Source organism: Pseudochaenichthys georgianus, chromosome 4 (genome assembly GCF_902827115.2).
Source record: "Pseudochaenichthys georgianus chromosome 4, fPseGeo1.2, whole genome shotgun sequence".
NCBI classification, from domain to species: Eukaryota; Metazoa; Chordata; class Actinopteri; order Perciformes; family Channichthyidae; genus Pseudochaenichthys; species Pseudochaenichthys georgianus.
In genome coordinates, this window is record NC_047506.1 from 31,453,388 (window position 1) to 31,471,807 (window position 18,420).

The following is an 18,420-nucleotide window of genomic DNA, read 5'->3' on the forward strand; positions in this document are numbered from 1 at the left end:
GATGGTGTGTGTTTGAGTGGGGGTTGGGGGTGATGTCGGTGGTGGATGACCTCACCATCACGGGAAACTTTCCCACAGCCTGCACACAAAGCAGGCCGTCAAAAGGTAAAAAGGATGCGAAAGAATAGAAATTTAACACAGTGTGTAAAAAAGGAGGCAAAGTGCGGAAGAGCGGTTAGTCGGTGAGAAAGAGGCTCTTTGGTATAGGGGGAGTTGTCTTCCGTTTCACAGATTGCTAAGAGAGAGTTTGCTCTGGGTAGTAACCTTCAGTTTGGCTCCTGTTCTCTCTCTGCTGAGTCACCTGCCGCCATTTTGTCCTCTGCTTGCACTTCCTGCTGCACTTCCTGTCAGGCGACCCACCAGCACCTGGTGGCCCGGCGGTTTTCACAACCGCCGCCGCCGCTGGACGACATCACATTCCTGGCATTGCTCGCCCCACGAAAAGCTGTTTGGAAATCCAAAGGCCGGCTTCCTGTTCGGGAATGCCTCCCACACAGAGTCCCTCTCAGCCTCTGATCCCCGGCCTTCTCTCACTTTATTTGAGTTAGCTATTTAAAGCCCATGCTAAGTGCGCCACTGCTGCTCTGGCTGCACAGGGGAGCAACACACACTCCATCTCACACACTAAAACCACACCGGCCCACAAATAATCCCGCTCCTATTTTTGATCTGGAGGGTTGAAGGGACATGGACAATGACCAGGCCGAGAGATTTGGTGATTAAAAAAAATGGTCATGTGGTGCTTTGTCACTGCACCAAATATGGTTAGTATTTAGTGTTTTTTCATGATTTGATTATAGTGTTAGAAATGACGGCTTCACTGTTTATCTGAACTGGAACGCACATATATTTAAGTTCTGTGACTAAGTATAGTCTTGAGGTACTTAAATAAATACATTACTTATCTATTTCTAATATTATTTTTTTGTTTATGTTTCTATTTAAAGCAACTGCTCCTTGTGCTTCTTCTGCACTACATTTCAGAGGATTTAGCTGGCAAGGCATCTTTAATAATGTTACATTTTGAAGAGAGTGGATTTTTACACTGTGGTGTTGATACTTTACCTAAACATTCTCTGCACTATTAGAGTTAAGATACTTAGGGTACATATAGTGTTTAGTAAATACTACAGAGAGAATAATGAATGAAGATTTAGAACAAGCCGATACAGAATAGGTTAAAGGAAACGGTTTTACCAAACTTAAAGCTACGAAAAATACGCTGTGAAATTATGAAAATACTTCCTGTATAGTCCCTATGAGTATCTCTTTCTTGAAAAATGTGGCAATATTGGATCTGCAGGATGTGTGTGTAAATGTTATGATGCATAAATAAGGTCTTAAACAAAATGTTAGGGGAACTCTTGAAAATGAGTAATGATTGCCGATTTGACTGTGTTTTTAGCCCAGATTTAAATGTAGTAAGTAAATAATAAGCACACTGTTGCTGTTCAAAAGACAAGTGTTCAATCGTTTGTTTGTTTGTGCATTTCATTTGTTTATTCAAGAGAAAGCAGGAGACAGTTCCTCTATTTAAGCTTTTGTTTCGCTCTTAATAGCCGTCTTATAAGTATTATGAATAGTTTATGGGAAGTTCTGGAAATAACTGCAGTTGGAAATGTCAGCATGCTTTATTTCATCCACAAATTGAGCCTGGCGGATGTTTTAGAAATTGGTAAATAAGATTATAAGTGCTGGTGAACTGAACAAATGTTTCTTGCTTTGGGAGTTAAAGGTCCAAACACATATAACAGACATCAGGAAAGTGTTGACAGAGCTGACTGTTGTGACGCCTCACTTTGCCTGGGCCAAAAAAGTTGCATTTGAACATACTGAAAAGACTACAGCCAACGACCAAATAGGATATAGCCCTTCATGACAACTGACAGCGGTAATGTGTATTTGTCATTTAGTAAAGGGTAACTGGAAGACCTATGACTGCAGTGATTTCACAATTTTTACACTATTCTTAATCACCATTTGGGTCTGCCAAAAACGTTCTAATGTGATGGACAAATGGCCAGAACTAGGGTCACAGACATAATCAACAGCCTAACATTGCCCAACGGACAATGGTCAAATAGATTTGCATTATTATTGATGTTTTTTCTGTAGTTTCTGATCATTTTAAGGGGCATTTTTGCCCCTTGCCTCATCTGAATATATGACTCTGTCGGTAGGGTTATTTAAGATTTTTTCAACTCAGATATCGCTGACCCATATTGGTTATCACTACAAGTGTACATGTAACCAGAAATCAGAGTTCCTCTACATCAGAGGTCATCAACTACATTTGTCCAAGGGCCGAAATGAATCCAAGAGACACTTTCGGGGGCCAGAGATTTGTATATATATATATATATATATATAAATCATAATAAATTATATATTTAATTGATTAATATGTTCACTTTATTGAAAAAATAATCTTTTTTTTATAAGCCTGTATCTGGGATAATAAAACTGAAAGCAGTCCTGATTGGCAGGGAAAGGAATCAACCTTTTTATTAATACCATGTCCTGATTGGTGGGAAACGGTTGCAGGATATAAGAAAATTGTTTACCAGGAACGCAAAAATGTCACTGTCAATGAGCCTCAAGCGTAAAGTTGACGTGGAAAACCGCAGTTTTAATGAGGAATGGACAGATAAATACGCATTCATCATGCCATCGTTCAACAAGGCTACACCTGTTTGCCTTATCTGCAATGAAACGGTCGCTGTTGCAAAAGGACAAGACAACGTTTTTGATGAGCGTGGGGCTCGAACCCGTGTAACGCGAGGTGACATGAGTGGGGGGCGGACAGACTAATCACTCCGCCAATGCCGCAGACACCCCCACCGTGCAGGCCGGATAATAATGTCCCGCGGGCCGGATGTGGCCCGCGGGCCACCAGTTAATGGTCAATGCTCTACATCATAGTGAAACTGATTTTTGTTTGACCCTTCCAACAGCAGCAGGATATAAACCACACAAATGGTTTCTAACGCGCTGCGGAATCTCACATAGATAGAGTGTGGCACACTTTCAGAAAGTTCTCACACACACGCATGCTCGCACACACACACACACACACACACACACACACACTCTTGCACGCCAATCAAGATTTCTGGCCTACGTGCTCTCAGGCACATACTGAGAAAGCAGTGCCTTTACGCCCAGTCTCTTCATTGCATTGTTTCTGGTATAACTAACTGAGACATACCGGTTCACACACAAACACACACACTCATGCACAAAAGGCCTGGGTACTTGGGTATCAGTCAATCTTAATGAACCTGTCTCCAGGGGGCGGGGCAGGGGTAATGTCCCACACAAAGAGCTCCCGCTGGGCCACCGAGCCAACCAGAGGCCAACAGATTAACTTGCATTACATCAGCATCCCCACAATACACCTAATGAGGGAGGGATTATGTGTGTGTGTGTGTGTGTGTGTGTGTGTGTGTGTGTGTGTGTGTGTGTGTGTGTGTGTGTGTGTGTGTGTGTGTGTGTGTGTTGGCTCTCATGGTATTGCATCACTAATTAAATGCGATGACTCACTTTTGCTGATTCAGGGTGCGTTCAGCTGCACAGTCGAGTTTGGGGACGCATCTTAAAATGGTGGCTTCCCACGGCTGCTTCAATAAAACATAAATGTTTATCAACAAAAGCCTACTTTGTGTTATGTGAAAGGTGTTGCTTGTGGTGACGGATAGGAAGATCATTATCATCAAGTCAGAGCTAAAGAGCATTTTACAGTCTTTCAGCTCATTGTTTTGGTATTAAAATTCAAAGCAGTCTACAGCTGTTAGAAAAAGTCATGTTAATTTGAAGTAGCAAAGCCAATGGGTATATTAATCTATTAACACCAAACTTACTGGAGTCCTGCACTTTCTTTTTTTTCAGGTGCACTCACTTTCAGTTTTGCTTTCCATTAAAGTGTGTTCCTAGTTACTACAAATGCAAATATATATTATAACCGATAACATAAATGACGAAAAATGCTATGAAAAAGAGACCAGAGTCGCAAGATAGTTTAGTTTTTATCAGTATTCTCATTCAGTTTTTGCTACAGCATAAATTGTTTGCATGCAATGACCCAGATTTCGTTCCATCTGCTGTCAATGAAAGAATGCTGAGCCTAAAAATAGGGGGCCGGGAAAGTCGGGAACAACAAATCAATTAACTGATTAATTAAAGAAACTGAGTAAACAAATTAACTCTGAGTAGAGTGAGAAAGAAAATGAGAGTGCAGACAGAAATAGAACCGGGCTGTGTGGGATGGCTACACAATGGGCACCAGAGCCTCCAGTATCTGTGCTCATTGCCCCACATCTCTCCTGTCACACCCCTCAAATTCAACCAGGGGTTGCCCTGGGTAACGCAGAGGGAAATGAAGGGACTAAAGGCATCTGATTGCCCCCAGAGGCCTCCATTGTCTGACTGTCTCCCTCTCAAATCATTATAACGTGAGTGTGTGTCATGTGTAGGAATTATGTCCGTTGACCAATAGAGCACAGAAGGCAAGAGAAAAAAGCATATGGGTAGTCTGATGCTTGCATTAGGGCTGGGGTTGAAAAATGACAGTTCTAGGTCAGATACGATACTTGAGTACCGATTCTTAAACTATCCTTACATGTACAAAAATTAACAAATGTGTATGCATCTATTTTTGATTCCACAAGAGAAGCCAAAGTTGTAAAATGTTAAATTATATCCAATCACAAGCAGCTTACAAGAAAATGCCTAAATAAATAAAGTCTTTAAGTGCCTGAATTTGGATTTAATAATAATAAATCCAAATCATCAAGGACATGTAGACAATGGATATTTCCTTAGCATTTGATGCTAGCTTTCCGTACTTTCCCTAGGCACATGTTCTCTTTCTTATCTTTAAGATGACTTTATGTCAATTTCGGTTGCAGAAATTCAAGCTCAGTTTAAAATGCAGTGCTTTTGAGCTGAACCATAGTCTGCACCAAAGAAATGTACAAAGATCACCTGGAAACATCTGTTGCAATCATCTTTCGGATGAACTACTTCGATGGGTGTGTGTGTTGAATTAGGATGAACAGGAAAATTCAAGGTACAGTCGGAACTGATACTCACGCTCATTAGGTGTCTCCTTGTTTAACCATGAAGGAATATCCAATGAAAGCTTAGAACAGTTAATTGCTTAGATTTCCCCTTTAGATCCTAAAAGTTGATGGGTTACCAAAATAATAAAGGGATTGTGAGTCTGCATGACTCGGAATGTAAAGAGGCAGTTTAAACCATGGCCTATATCCCACATTTAGCATAACTACATTTAGGTTGACTAGATTTACTATTACTAGATTATGAGGATCATTTAGAAACCCCCTCAGACTCTAAATCAAGTCTTCTGAAGTAAAAATAGCTCCTCTGGGCTTCACTCAGTCTATTTCCCCAGCTAACTTAATAATCCTGCCTTGTGAGACGGGCCTCCGGCGTGATTCAGATCAAAGAAAACAAACTACAGGCGTGAGTGTGCCCTTATTCTGCTGTCAGCTGCTCTGGAGCATTGAGCTTGCTGAGGATCACCATGATAATTACCAGATGTGTTACTGGAACGGCTAATTTGTCTCACAAAGTGTTATACAAGACTACTGGATTAAAGCTCATCTCGCTCTGACCTCTGCTGAGCATCCACCTTGTAGTTTTTATGTGGAACAGCTAATTGTGTCAGACAGCACTGATGAAATCTCGCAGTTGTCTTACTTTTCTCATTACTGAACAGAGGCGCGTATTCAGGCCGAGCCCAGCCGGTGTCAGCTGTCAGCAGCTCTGTCTCCACGCTGTCGGCCCGGCCCTCCTCCTCCAGACTCCTTGGCTGTGTGTTCTATGATGTCATGCTGCAGCGGGGGGGGGGGGGTGTGTGGTTGAAGGCGTGGGGGCAGGATAACAATGATGGCTGAACCCTTGACCTCCTGGTCGTGACCTTCTAGCATGGAGTCACCAGCCGGGTGAAACCTCTTTGCGGCAGCGGGGGCCAACCCTTCACGTGGCGGCTATCCCACTGTTAGCATTAGCTTTACTTAAGGGGTCGGGGTCTCTAACACGAGGCCAGCGGGTCAAGGGAAGACCCAGAGACCCATCAACTTTTTCTGAGAGCTCAAATACCTGCACACAAAGCCCGATAAACTGCATTTCTACACACAACAACAAAATAGAAGAACGGAAAAACATATAACCAAGTAACCCGACGCCAATCACACACTTTAGATCATTTAAACATAAATACAAGAATGCATGCATGCACACAAAATCCCATCCAGGTAGTGTTACCTCTAACATAAATATATAGACCCATAGAAAGCAACACACCCTCATGGGGACACATTCCTGTATCCTGAGCCCTGCCGCTGATAAGCGTCTTGTGTGACCGGGACACATGGGCCGAGTTTGGGCTAATTCAGCACCTGGGAACCCCTCCGCTCTTTTCCTCCACCCAATTCCCTCTTTGGGAACAAACCCAGCCTTGTGCAACTCCCAACAATGTCAGTGACACTCTACACTGCCCCATTGCCACTAATTGTTAGTTCACAATGCTTCCTGGTATTGTGTTCAACAATGCCCACTCTGAATAGAGAGTCTAACCTACTTGTATTGTCGCTAATTGGTTTCTTAAGAGGAGTAGAAAATAGTGAGAGAAAGGGAGAGAGGAGATGTTGGTAATGGACTGCAGTTTCATTGGAGTCGCCAGTAAATAGAGTTCACAAAGGGCTTTGTGGGGTCGAGGGCCGAGGGTCGGAGGTGAAAAAGAAGAGGTGCACCTGCACTCTCCACAAGCTGACAATGAGCTTATTCAGCTGCTCTGCTCAGCAGCACGATGGAGAAAGGAGGCAGTGGCTGTGACCAGAGACACGACCAGACACACACATACGGTTAAACAGAGGCAGAAATAAAGTAGAGACTGATGGAGGGAGGCGATGGCCAAGACTGTTTCTTTATATCGTAAAGATTGTATTGTTCTGTGCAATAAATGTTTTGGTTACAATCACACTAAACTAACGATAGACTGTAAAGAAAGGAGAAGTGTAATAAACAGTTAAAAACATAAAGGAAAAGAAGTAATGCAAAAGGGGAAGAGGACAGATGAAACGTTAAGAGAAGATAAGAAAAATGGAAAAACAATGTTTAGAAAAGAGGAAATGAATGAGAGAAGAGCAGAAGTAAGGCAGAGGAAAAGGGACCACAAGAAAGGGAGGAGAAAAGAGAACTGTAAGAAAAGGGGAATGGAGAATAGGAGAGTGAGAGAGGATTGAAGTGGGAAGAAGAGAGACCTTAAAAAAAGGAATAGAAGTTAAGAAAAGTCTAGGGAGACTAGGTAAATGTGTGAAAATAACAGATATAAAGAGAGGAAACTGAAAGACCCACTTACACACTGAAAATGAGTTAAACGTTAACTTTGGTCCCTTCATGCGCTCATTGGTCAGGACCAGTGGCTGCGTTAGACTTTTTCGTTGTCCGTAATTTTGACGGACAGGATCGTAACATTTCCGTCATAATCCATAATTATCCGTCATTTTATTTTTCATGTTTTAATGATGAGATGAGACCTATTTAATATTTATGTTCGGGTACTGAGCAGCAAATGTTCATTCATTCATGTTTTAAGGGCATGGAGAAACAAAAAGATGAACAGAGACACCGACCGTGTGGTCACTTTTCATATCAACACGAACATGAATGATTTATTTGTTGCTGCACTGACAGCACAGCAGAGGGGGGCAGAGGCCGCTAAAAACACCACGACCATTGTGCCTAAACAGGCAAATATGAACAATGCCATTGTTTTAAATGAGACAATTACAATCAAAATATGAACAAAAAATGTACAAGAACAACTCAATTGACCTGCTGTAGCCTAGCCTGAACGCTGATTTCTGCATCGCTGTGCACCCTCGGACAAATCTATTACTCATCTTAGCTTTTCTACAGATGTCGCAGAACATTTTGCCATCTTCCCTCCTCAGCCACTCAAACTCTTGCTCCCACTGCACCCGGTACTCCCGCTTGAACTCCTTGCCACTTGCTTGCCCCTCTGCCGCTGGCTGAACGTTGTCAGTTTTAGTCTTACTGGCTTGTCCTTCATCCTCCACCGCATCAATCCCTCTTTTCACCTCGTTTATCCACACCATTTACTGGGCTTATTAAAAAAGCTTCGGACGATCAGCTGCCGTAACATTTTGAGACTGCTAAAGCCGGTTAAACAACGAGGTAATCAACGAGGTCAAAACTAGACTAGACAATAGCTACTTAATATACACACACTCGCCACCAACTGGACAGGGGTGTGAATGACTAAATAATAGTTACAGACTACAGTACAGTAGATCGCCCTCAGTTTACCTGGCCACTAAGGATGTAATATAATGTGGGCCGCTGATGGGCATTTTGGCGCTGTTCCGAGTTGTGTTCTAATCTGTCAAAATGACGGACTGCTTTCAGATTTTTCCATCATTGTTAGAAAATATTCGTCATTGACGGAAAATATTCGGTTAACGCGACCTCTGGTCAGGACTGTATGTCAATAGGACTTTAAATGTCAAATCCAGTGGCGAGCCGTCAGAGGGCCTAAGATATTATATATATACTACAAAATAATATTTAAAAACATTACAAAAATACATATTTTCTTTAATATATTTAAAATATATATATTTGTTTAGTTATATTTTTCATTAGTTTTTCCAAAATAACTTGATTTAATTGTATTTAAAATAACATTTCCAAAAAAATAAATCCTTCGAATCTGCCTATTCAGTTTCTGTTTTAATGTGAAGGGTTAAATGAAAGAAGCTCGTTACTGTGAAGATAGGAGCTGATTGGCGGTCCAGCTGTACATTCACAGAGGGCCAGCTATAGTAACTGAATGAGAGAGTAATGTCAAATGACAGTACAATTGACAAATCATATCTTCCCTCTAAATGGGTGGGTTTTATTATCGCAGACTTTATGACAAGTTCCGCCCGCTGTGAAGCTTTTCTTGTTTCCATAGCAACAACAACTTCCTGTCAACAGCGTAAACTCGCCTTCAAAATAAAAGCATGTCCATACAAAATAGGAAGCCAAGCCAAATTACACTTAAGACATATATACAACTGCAACGAAAGTAACAAACACAATGCAATATCCTTTTCAATTTCAAAGAACACAAATTGGGTTATTTACAGGTGTTATTTTGTGTGGTAGAGGGTCGCTTTCATTGATGCGTTTTGCACCCCGGGCCGTTGTTTTGATATTCCGCTGAAGTATACGCTGTGACGTAATAAGGGGGAAGGGGGGGGTTCAGAGGCAAGCCCCCAGGAAGTGCGCCGCACTCTGTGCCAATATTTGTTGTGTCCAAACGGCGGTACTGCAATTTTCGTATCAGTCCGTGACGTCACCCGGCCCAAAACAACTTTTTCTCATTGACTAACATGGGGAAAGAGACGTCTGTAAATCGGTGAATATTTTTTTTTTAATGAAATTAACAACCCAGTATGAACTATTTTATAGCCATTATTAGAATCATTCAGCGCTTAAAGTTGTAAAATGCACTAAAAGCCAAATCTAGATTTATTTTTCTCTCCATTAATTCTACTGAGCCGAGAGTGGGAGCTCGGGGGCGGGGCTTAAGGGGCGCATGCTCTGTGACTGCACATAAGGGTTCTTCTCATAGACTGTTCTTCTGCTCTGACAGCCAGGCATGACGGGTAATCTGTGCCGTTTCGCTCTCTCAAAAGTTGGGCCATTTTGTCTTCCTGCGCCAATGAGCAGCTCTCAGAGGAAAGAAGAGAGACCCCGCCTCCCACGCTGTATCCAGTTCTTATTATCCATGGTCAGAGGGCCTAGGTATAAAAGTCATGCCTCGCCACTGGTCAAATCATTATTTGACATGTATGTGCTTGTATGCTAGTATGTCATGTTTGCATATTTGTACAAATACTTGTGTTCATTATTGATGTGCTTTCAAATGGCTTCCATTTCATTACGATGTGATATAAACCCAATCTGTTAAACCCAAGCGGCAAACTCTGGGGAACAGCCGGGACGCCAATACGGAAGTGCCACACACTGCAGTTCATACATGGGCCGCTAGGGACTGACTGCAGAAAGTGGATGCATGTTAAAATGCCCAACTTTACAGCAGAAAAAAACATGTTTCTACCCATGGATGCAATAAATATTATTATCGATATCGTTACATTCCACCTTCATGATTATGAATCTGTGAGTGAATTGTTTTCTAACACAACCCTTTTATTTATATTAGGTCTTAAAGTTTTTGCATAAATTAGGGCGTGGTCACTTTGATGGACATGTACATGCCTCACTGTCAGCAACTTGTCCACTCTGCTAGGCTACAACGTTAGTTAGTCATAGTACTGTACTTGACCCTTTAGCTTTAGCCGTGTGCGTGGTGATTGTGCCTTTTAGGGAATATTGTTATTAATACCAGACAATTAAAATGTCGTGCTGTGCGCTTGAATGTACTAACAGAACTTCCAAGAAGTCTAAAATGATAATATTATACATGTTAACCCCGTTCGCAGGTGTTTGTGTGCTTGGTAGCTTAGCTTGTTACTTATTAGCCAGCTAAGGACGTAACCCTTTATACATACATATACATTTTAGTTTATGATTCAGCCTTGGGTAAGACTTGTATAGGCTATGACGCCCATAATGCTAAACGGGAGCAAATGTTAATAGGGGACCCAATTATCCCAGTGGTGGCCGCTGGAGCTAACGGAGCCGCAGGGGGCTAGCTCCAGCCGGCGTCCCGGAGCTAGCCCACTGCGGCTCCGTTAGGTCCGGGCGGTGGAGTCCGTCGTTATAACTGGAGATCAAGGAATGCAGCGAAACGCAGACTTGGTTCGCCTGCTGTAGTATTAGCTAAATAAATTATTTTGAATAAGGCTTATTAAGCTGAACATCGCCACAATTGTTCTGCTATGTATCGGTACATCTTTTCTTAACGTGTGAATGACAAGCATTAAGAATAACAACATATAGCTAATTCTCTTGCAGATTGTCTCATTTGATTATGAATGTAACGTTTATATAGGGGAACTACACTGTTAGCAGTAACTTGGTATGCATGTATTTCATGTTAGCTTAGCTTCTTAGCCTGAGCTAGCTCTGTTTACTTCCAGTTCGGAGGCAGCAGGTCCCGCCTCTGCTCCGCCTCTTTGCCCTTATTTGGATCAGGCTGGAGCAGGCGGGAGTTGAACTCTGACGTCGCTATCAAGCCGTTAGTGGCCGACTCCGTCTACTAAGGGCTTCTCTGCAACTCTGCAGAATCCTATGGGTGACGTCACGGACACTACGTCCATTTATATATACAGTCTATGGTTAAACCCCTGTTTGTTTGTTTTCACGACACTGTGTCTCAGGGGATCTTAATATTTAAGAACCTATTAATGTGTATACCAGATTAACGGAAATAATCTCAGCTAACTGACGATACAAACCATTTTTACCAAAACAAAAGACAAGTCTCATAAGAAGCATCTAAATGACCCCTTATTGTACCCTTATTACTTATCGTAGCTGCACATACAAGATATCCGATTAAAGCTGAGGTTCCACAGATTATTTAGGTATATAGTATCATCACTGAGTGATCCGAACTCGCGACAGGTGAAGCAAACACAGACATCACAACACGTACCTTTACGGAGCTTCTAGGGAGATCGTCTCACCGTAGCTGTCAATCTGATCAAAAGATGTGTTCAATGGCATTAAAACGAGAAAAAACGAGGCTGAATCGGTTAATCCATAGGTTTTTAACGTCTCTGTATAAAAAAAATGATTTCATTTATAATCCATAATTCCATTTTTATGTAAAAATCACAGAGCAAAAGTTAGCTGCTAATGGTAGCCACCAGAGTGGCTGCTGCTTCCGGTATTGGCTATGCGGCAGTCTAACACACACACATTACCAAATAAGGACTATGTGTGAGTTTCCCTCGATTCCATTGGCTCTGACGGTCAGAAAGAGATGTCACATCTCAAAATCCAGCAAGGGGGGCCAGAGATATGGAAAATCCAACCAAATGGCCCCAGAAGAGTTTTTTTGTTTTGCTATATTACATTACATTGCATTTAGCTGACGCTTTTATCCAAAGCGACTTACAATAAGTGCGTTCGACCAACAAAATACAAACTTGAAGAAAACAGAATCATATAAGTACATCAGGCTTCATAGAGCAAAAACATTTCAAGTGCTACTCAACTGGCTTTAGATAAGCCAGCCCTTTATTAGTTCAGTCAGATCAACTACAGAGCATTGATACAGAGTACACACACTGAAACAGAGAAGTCTAAAAACAGAATGTTACTCACACAATTCTAGAAGTCTCCAGTTGCTTTCCTGTCAGAATTGAGTTGCACACTGTCTAAAAAGGTCAAATATCACTTGTTTTGCATCAATCTTGATACAGGGTACTTATTATATGTTGTACTTTTAGTCTACTAACCCATCATCCAAGGTTAGTTTTTTCACTATAAGTACAAAATATCTTTTGGACGGATACTATAATTTACAGTTCAATCTGAATTTTCTTTAAAATAAAAACATAAAAAACATCTATATCTATTCTGATTTTTCTACATCCAACTCACAGGTTTATCATTACTTTGAGAAAAAAGATTATTAATTTAACCCTTTTAGAAGGGAAGATATGGTCATTTGTTCTGGGAATGTCATTTTCAAGCCTGAAACCTGAAAAACAGGCTCGGGAAATCCTCTTTATTAGTCTTCATGTCTGTGCTGTTGGGAGTTACTTTCAGTCTTTTAAAGGTGCAATATGTGGTTTCCTGCCACTAGGGGGCTCTCATTCAAAACAATCACAAAAGTCAAAGTTTAAGATTTGAGGCGCATTGACGGCTTTGGTTCACTATTCTCAGAAGATGGTGGAGAACAGAGAAGAGGGAGTTTTGGACTTATATTTATCATAGATACAAGGGATAACTAAACCAACCAACCAACCAGTAGGCTACAAGCCAATCAGAGACAGAGTTGGGCGGGTCATGCCTTGGCCAGTGACAAAATAATAATGCTGTCTGCTCACGTATTCTACATAACTAGACATTTATTCAGTTTTTAGCAGGCACCAGTGTTTATTTCCATTGCATTGGCATTTGGAACAGGGTTTTTTGGTTTTAGGGTAACAGTTGGAACAATGGACTTTTGGTGCGAAGGGACATATTTGTTTTGGATTATTGGTTTATCAGAGAAATAGGCCACTGTAACACTTATAGTAGTAAAGGCAGGGGTGAAAGTGGTTTGAATTTCTTGCAGGTACTATAATGCTACCCCAACCTTCATTGGTTCATATTGTTCTCCTCCCGTCCCCAGCTTCATGAATCCCTGAACACAAACTGGCTATATAATGAATATAGGCTGTCCATGAATGCCTGGAAGTCCTTTGTTCCCCCTGTCACATCCAGTGCCTGGTCAACAGCAAGCTCCAGTCTGTGATTAAGGCAGTGCCATAGTATGATGCCTGCAAGTCATCCTGGAGCAACTTCCCAACACCTGACTTCACTCCCAGCATGACACTGGCCCCATCACTGCAACATCCAATGAGGATTTCTCTCAGCAACTCAACAGTGAAGCAATTTTTAAGCAAGCAACCCATAATCTGTTCCTTGATATGAGCAGCAGACATACTATCCAGCTCAACCAGGTCCAATGGAAAGGCAATGGGCTCCATGTCTCCATCAACACTAGCCTTCAGGAACACAATTAGTGTTGATTTGTGTCCAACACTGGTTGACTCATCAGCCAATACTGTGATTTTGCTCTTGGTCTCTATTATGTTTTTTAGAAGTTCCTTTTTCATCTGTGATGACACATGCTCAATTATGTCAACACAGACAGTTTTGCTATGCAAAACACGCCCTAAATCAGCAGAATGTGCATGCTGCAGGTCAATCAGACTCTCAAAGTCTGTGAAAGGCTTGTTGTTCTTGGCCACATAATAGGCTGTCATGAATACCTTGGCAGTAGACTCAAACAAAGACTCCTGACTACTCACGTTCATGTTCAGAAGAATATCTTTCTTTGCTGTCTGAAGAATCTTGACTGCTTCATTATGTGCTGCAGAGTTCTTGTGCTCACGGATTTTTTTGCGCAGTGATGAAAGCTGGACATCCCTTGATTGACCAGCTGGGATTATCTTTCCATCAGCCCACTGAATAGCAATATTAACACCACGGGATGCCATGACACCTAGATCTTTCACATCATGGCATGGGGTACAGCCTAGCCTTCCATTGTGAGCATACATCCATTCATTTTTCTGTTTGAACTGTTCATATTGTTCTTCTTTCCATATAGAAGGGTATGCAGTAGGGCTAGCATCACCTGTGGTGGCTTCTGAGGGACCTGCTGCCACTTCTTCTGGCTGAGTCTCCTCTTCCTCCCTCTGGGCCTCAACTGTTATAAATTAGAATACAAATGTATAACTAAATTCAGCAGACAGTCAAAAATGTACAAGTCTCTGTCTTTCTTAGAATTTTCAGAATATTGGTTACATAAATTAAAATACTAATAAAATAAAATGTCTCAAAATGTATGCAACAATGTGCAGATTAAAATAGAAGATATCAAAGCAAAAATATGTAATGTTTATATTTAAGATATACAGTTTGCTAGTTAGCTAACTTATTATACATCATGGCCAGGTTCATTCTCTGGGCTAAATAAGCATCATCACCTGTGTCATCTGTGGGCGTTGTTTTTCTAATTTTAAGCACATTCTGAGTTTCTTCATCTCTCTCCTTTCTCTTAAACATCTGAAGAATCGTCGTTTGCATTTTTGCTTTAATTACCACGTAGCCTAATTTTCTAGATGTCATTCAGTCACTCTATTCCTTTCTCCTCCCGCTGTTCTGATCAAGTGTGAAAAAGCAAATACCCGCTCTATCGAAATTAGTCGGAAGTCTCAACGGCTCATTTCAAAATAAATGTGGATTTGCGTAAAAAACTATTTTTTCGGGGTTCGGGTGTTTTATTTGATTTTAAACAAACAAAGTCTTGGCTTTCAGAATATGAAACTTTTATTTCCAAAATCACACGATAAATACATTTTTGAAGCTTGTAAATCGCAATCTGCTCTTCCACAGCGCCGCCCCCCCTCCCTCCGGCTGACATTATGAATGTAAGGTGTATAGTAATCATAGATAACACGGCAGGGTCCGTGACAGTTTGTTTTCATCTGATTTCAATTAAACAAAGTCTTGGCTTTCAGAATATTAAACTTGTTTCGGCAAATTCAGGTGATAAATACAACTTTGAAGCTTGTTACGGCATAATTACAAGCGGAGAACGGAGTAATTTAACTTCACTGCAGGCTTAACAACAGCCGGTGTTTCTCGTGAGTGTTTTCCCCGGGAAACAAACACAAAACGCACAAACGCAAACATACACAAACACACACACACGTATACACACACTCGCGAGCTTCCCCCAGACCAGTAATCCAAACCAAAATATCTTCCCTTCGTAGTATAAATTCCATGGGTGGAGCTGTCAATTCTTCCTGGTCCTCCGGACCGCCTGGAAATCTCTTACCGGTACTAAGGACCGGGTAGGACCGGCACACTTTCACCACTGAGTAAAGGCTGTAAATCTTATTGAAAACAAATTCAACATGCATCTCCAGGGTGTAAGAATCCATTTTAGTTTGAATTTGTAGTGTAAGAGAAGATTTTCTGTTTTGCTTTCAGTTCCTATGAAAGAGATATGTATGTATCATAGAGGTATGTATGCATATTTTTTTATCTCTCCAGTTTAAAACGATATGTCTGGTTCACTGTCCTATAGTATACATTGGAATGATTTCAAACCTGTTTTATCCCAATAATTATAAAGGAGTGCCTTGAAAATATGCGTTTACATAAATTGTGATCAAACCGTTTGAGACCCACTGAGATAACTTAGACTAAAGTGAACTATCTAAACACTCAGAGTCCTTTACCTCACTGAGCTGTAGTTATCAGCCTCTCAGTCTGACTGGAGAGGACTCTCCCTCCACATCATTGTAGAAACATCTTCTTCTTCCGTTAGAGCAGCTAGCACCAGATGCTAATAACAACAGCGCCGGTTCCAGTGCACCCTCCCTTTCTCCCTCGCTCACTCGCACCTTGGCTGTGAGCTGCGGGCGCCAGATAAGCCAACATCCCCCATTTTAATCACTTGCAGCGCCCATTGTACAGGGCGAATGAAACTTGTAACCGGGGTGAAAAGGGTGTTACATTTACTTAATTATGGATGTTGTTACATCAAGGCCGACAATTAGGATGAGCCCCAACGTTCAACACATTTGTTTTCCCTCCCAGAGCTGTCAGCGCAGCGCCTCCACAGATCTGGCGCCCTAGGCGAACATCTATAACGCCAGTGCGACGGAGAAGGGTCTGTCACCATAGACATATAAAGAGTAGACGCCGCATTGGCTGCTGGGGCGCAAGAAATACGGCCGCCATCTTGGACCGGTCATCCTACCCATATTGTACAGACATTCTACCCATAGACAGCAGAGGTTTCAAGATGCCAGAGCACTGTGCAGCATATTGCTGTGCAAATCGGCGGACGATTGCGAACAGGGGTCGGGGGATTACTTTTCACAAGTAAGATTCAACATTATAATTGGTTGTATTTTGTAAATATAATATTATTGTACTGTATTGATGTCCGCCAGCGAAATCGTAGCCAGCAAACATTATGTTCATGGCCAACTGAGACTTTATAAATCGCTGCTGTAACAAGTGAATTTCCACGTTGTGGGATGAATAAAGTAAAATCTAATCTAATCTATCTAGGAAGAAGAAGGAAGAAAATAAGCTTGACCTCCTTCTTAAAATGTGTTTGTGTTGACTCAAATCTCCCGTTTTTATTTTGAAGGTTTCCCAAAGACAAAGATATGAGAAAGAAGTGGGAAGTTGCTTTGAGGAGGGAAGGGTTCACTGCAAGCGAGTCATCCGTGATTTGCAGTGAGCATTGTAAGCAGGACGAGTTTGACAGGACAGATTGTCCGACTCAGAGATGGTGTTATTCCCTCCATCTTCAGCTTCCCGGTTCACCTCCAAAGAGTAGGTGTATCATCATACGGTTATTAGCATTCATACATGTAAATATTCTATTATCAATAACAGGGCAGGGTGACATACGTGTGTGTGTGTGTGTGTGTGTGTGTGTGTGTGTGTGTGTGTGTGTGTGTGTGTGTGTGTGTGTGTGTGTGTGTGTGTGTGTGTGTGTGTGTGTGTGTGTAGTATTCTGCTTTTTCATTTTAGCCAGAAAAGGGCAGGACTACGTCTCCTTCCAGAAAAGCTGAAGAGAGCCTGTCTGTGGCCCCTCAGGACGACCCAGAAGCTTCAACCTCACACTCACAACCTCAGCCTAATGATGTGAGTATTTCTATTTTCAACATCATATCATAATGGTCCTAGACAAAGTAAAATCTCTTGTTTGCTGCCACTCATATTAAACACACTCACAAATAAACACATACACACACAATTGAAGACATGTTGAACATGCATTCCTGGCACACTCACACACGCGCACACACACACACACACACACACACACACACACACACACACACACACACACACACACACACACACACACACACACACACACACACACACACACACACACACACACACACACACACGCATGATGCTGGCAGTGGCTTTGACAGGTGATGACTATAAGAAATAATGTGGGCCATACTCTAGTTGTGTCAAAGTGTTGTGTGTGAAGTGAAACATCACTCAAACCATGTTCATCCCTCTTTCTAGGATCATAGCTATGTCTCGCCTGCTTCTCCTACTGCTCTTAAGGCCAGACTCAATGAAGCTTTAGCAAGAGTGGAGAGTCTCGAGCGAGAGAGGAAGAATGCCATGGCTAGAGAAAATAGGGCAGAGACCACAGTGAGGACTCTTTTGGGGGCTTTGAGGGAAAAGAACCTCATTAATGAAGAACTCAAAGAGGCTTGATTTCTACTCAGGTAAAATGAAATTAGCACTTTGAAATTCATGTACATCTTACTCTTACACTCTTTATTAAACTCCTTTGTTATTATATGAAGGGGACTTATTAATTTTTTCTCATACAATTTCAGATCTTCAAATAGACTTGAAGGCAAAGCAGGGCCATGAGTACTCCAAGGACCACAGAGAATGTGCCCTCACACTCCATCTACATGGTCCAAAGGCATACAAATACCTCAGAGAGACTACAACAAAAAGGTAGTCTTAATGTTGTTCAATTTAATTTTTGGAAATTACGGTTGCAAGTACGTTAAATAGCTACTTAATTTTTTTACAGGTGGCTGTGTTCGGTGGATGGCAAGCCTGGTCTGAACAAGATGATGCTGGATATGCTGGAGAGAAGATGCCAGGAAGACCAGGCTAAACATG

The 18,420-nt window shown here is 41.7% G+C and overlaps 1 long non-coding RNA gene across 1 annotated transcript; it reads left to right on the top strand.

The window, feature by feature from the left end:
• Nucleotides 1-16,461: 16,461 nt before the first annotated feature.
• LOC139433781 (uncharacterized) lies at nt 16,462-17,896 on the top strand. The gene is made up of 4 exons (XR_011643174.1): nt 16,462-16,623; nt 16,898-17,085; nt 17,287-17,400; nt 17,800-17,896. It is a non-coding gene; the product is annotated as an uncharacterized lncRNA (long non-coding RNA).
• Nucleotides 17,897-18,420: the final 524 nt, after the last annotated feature.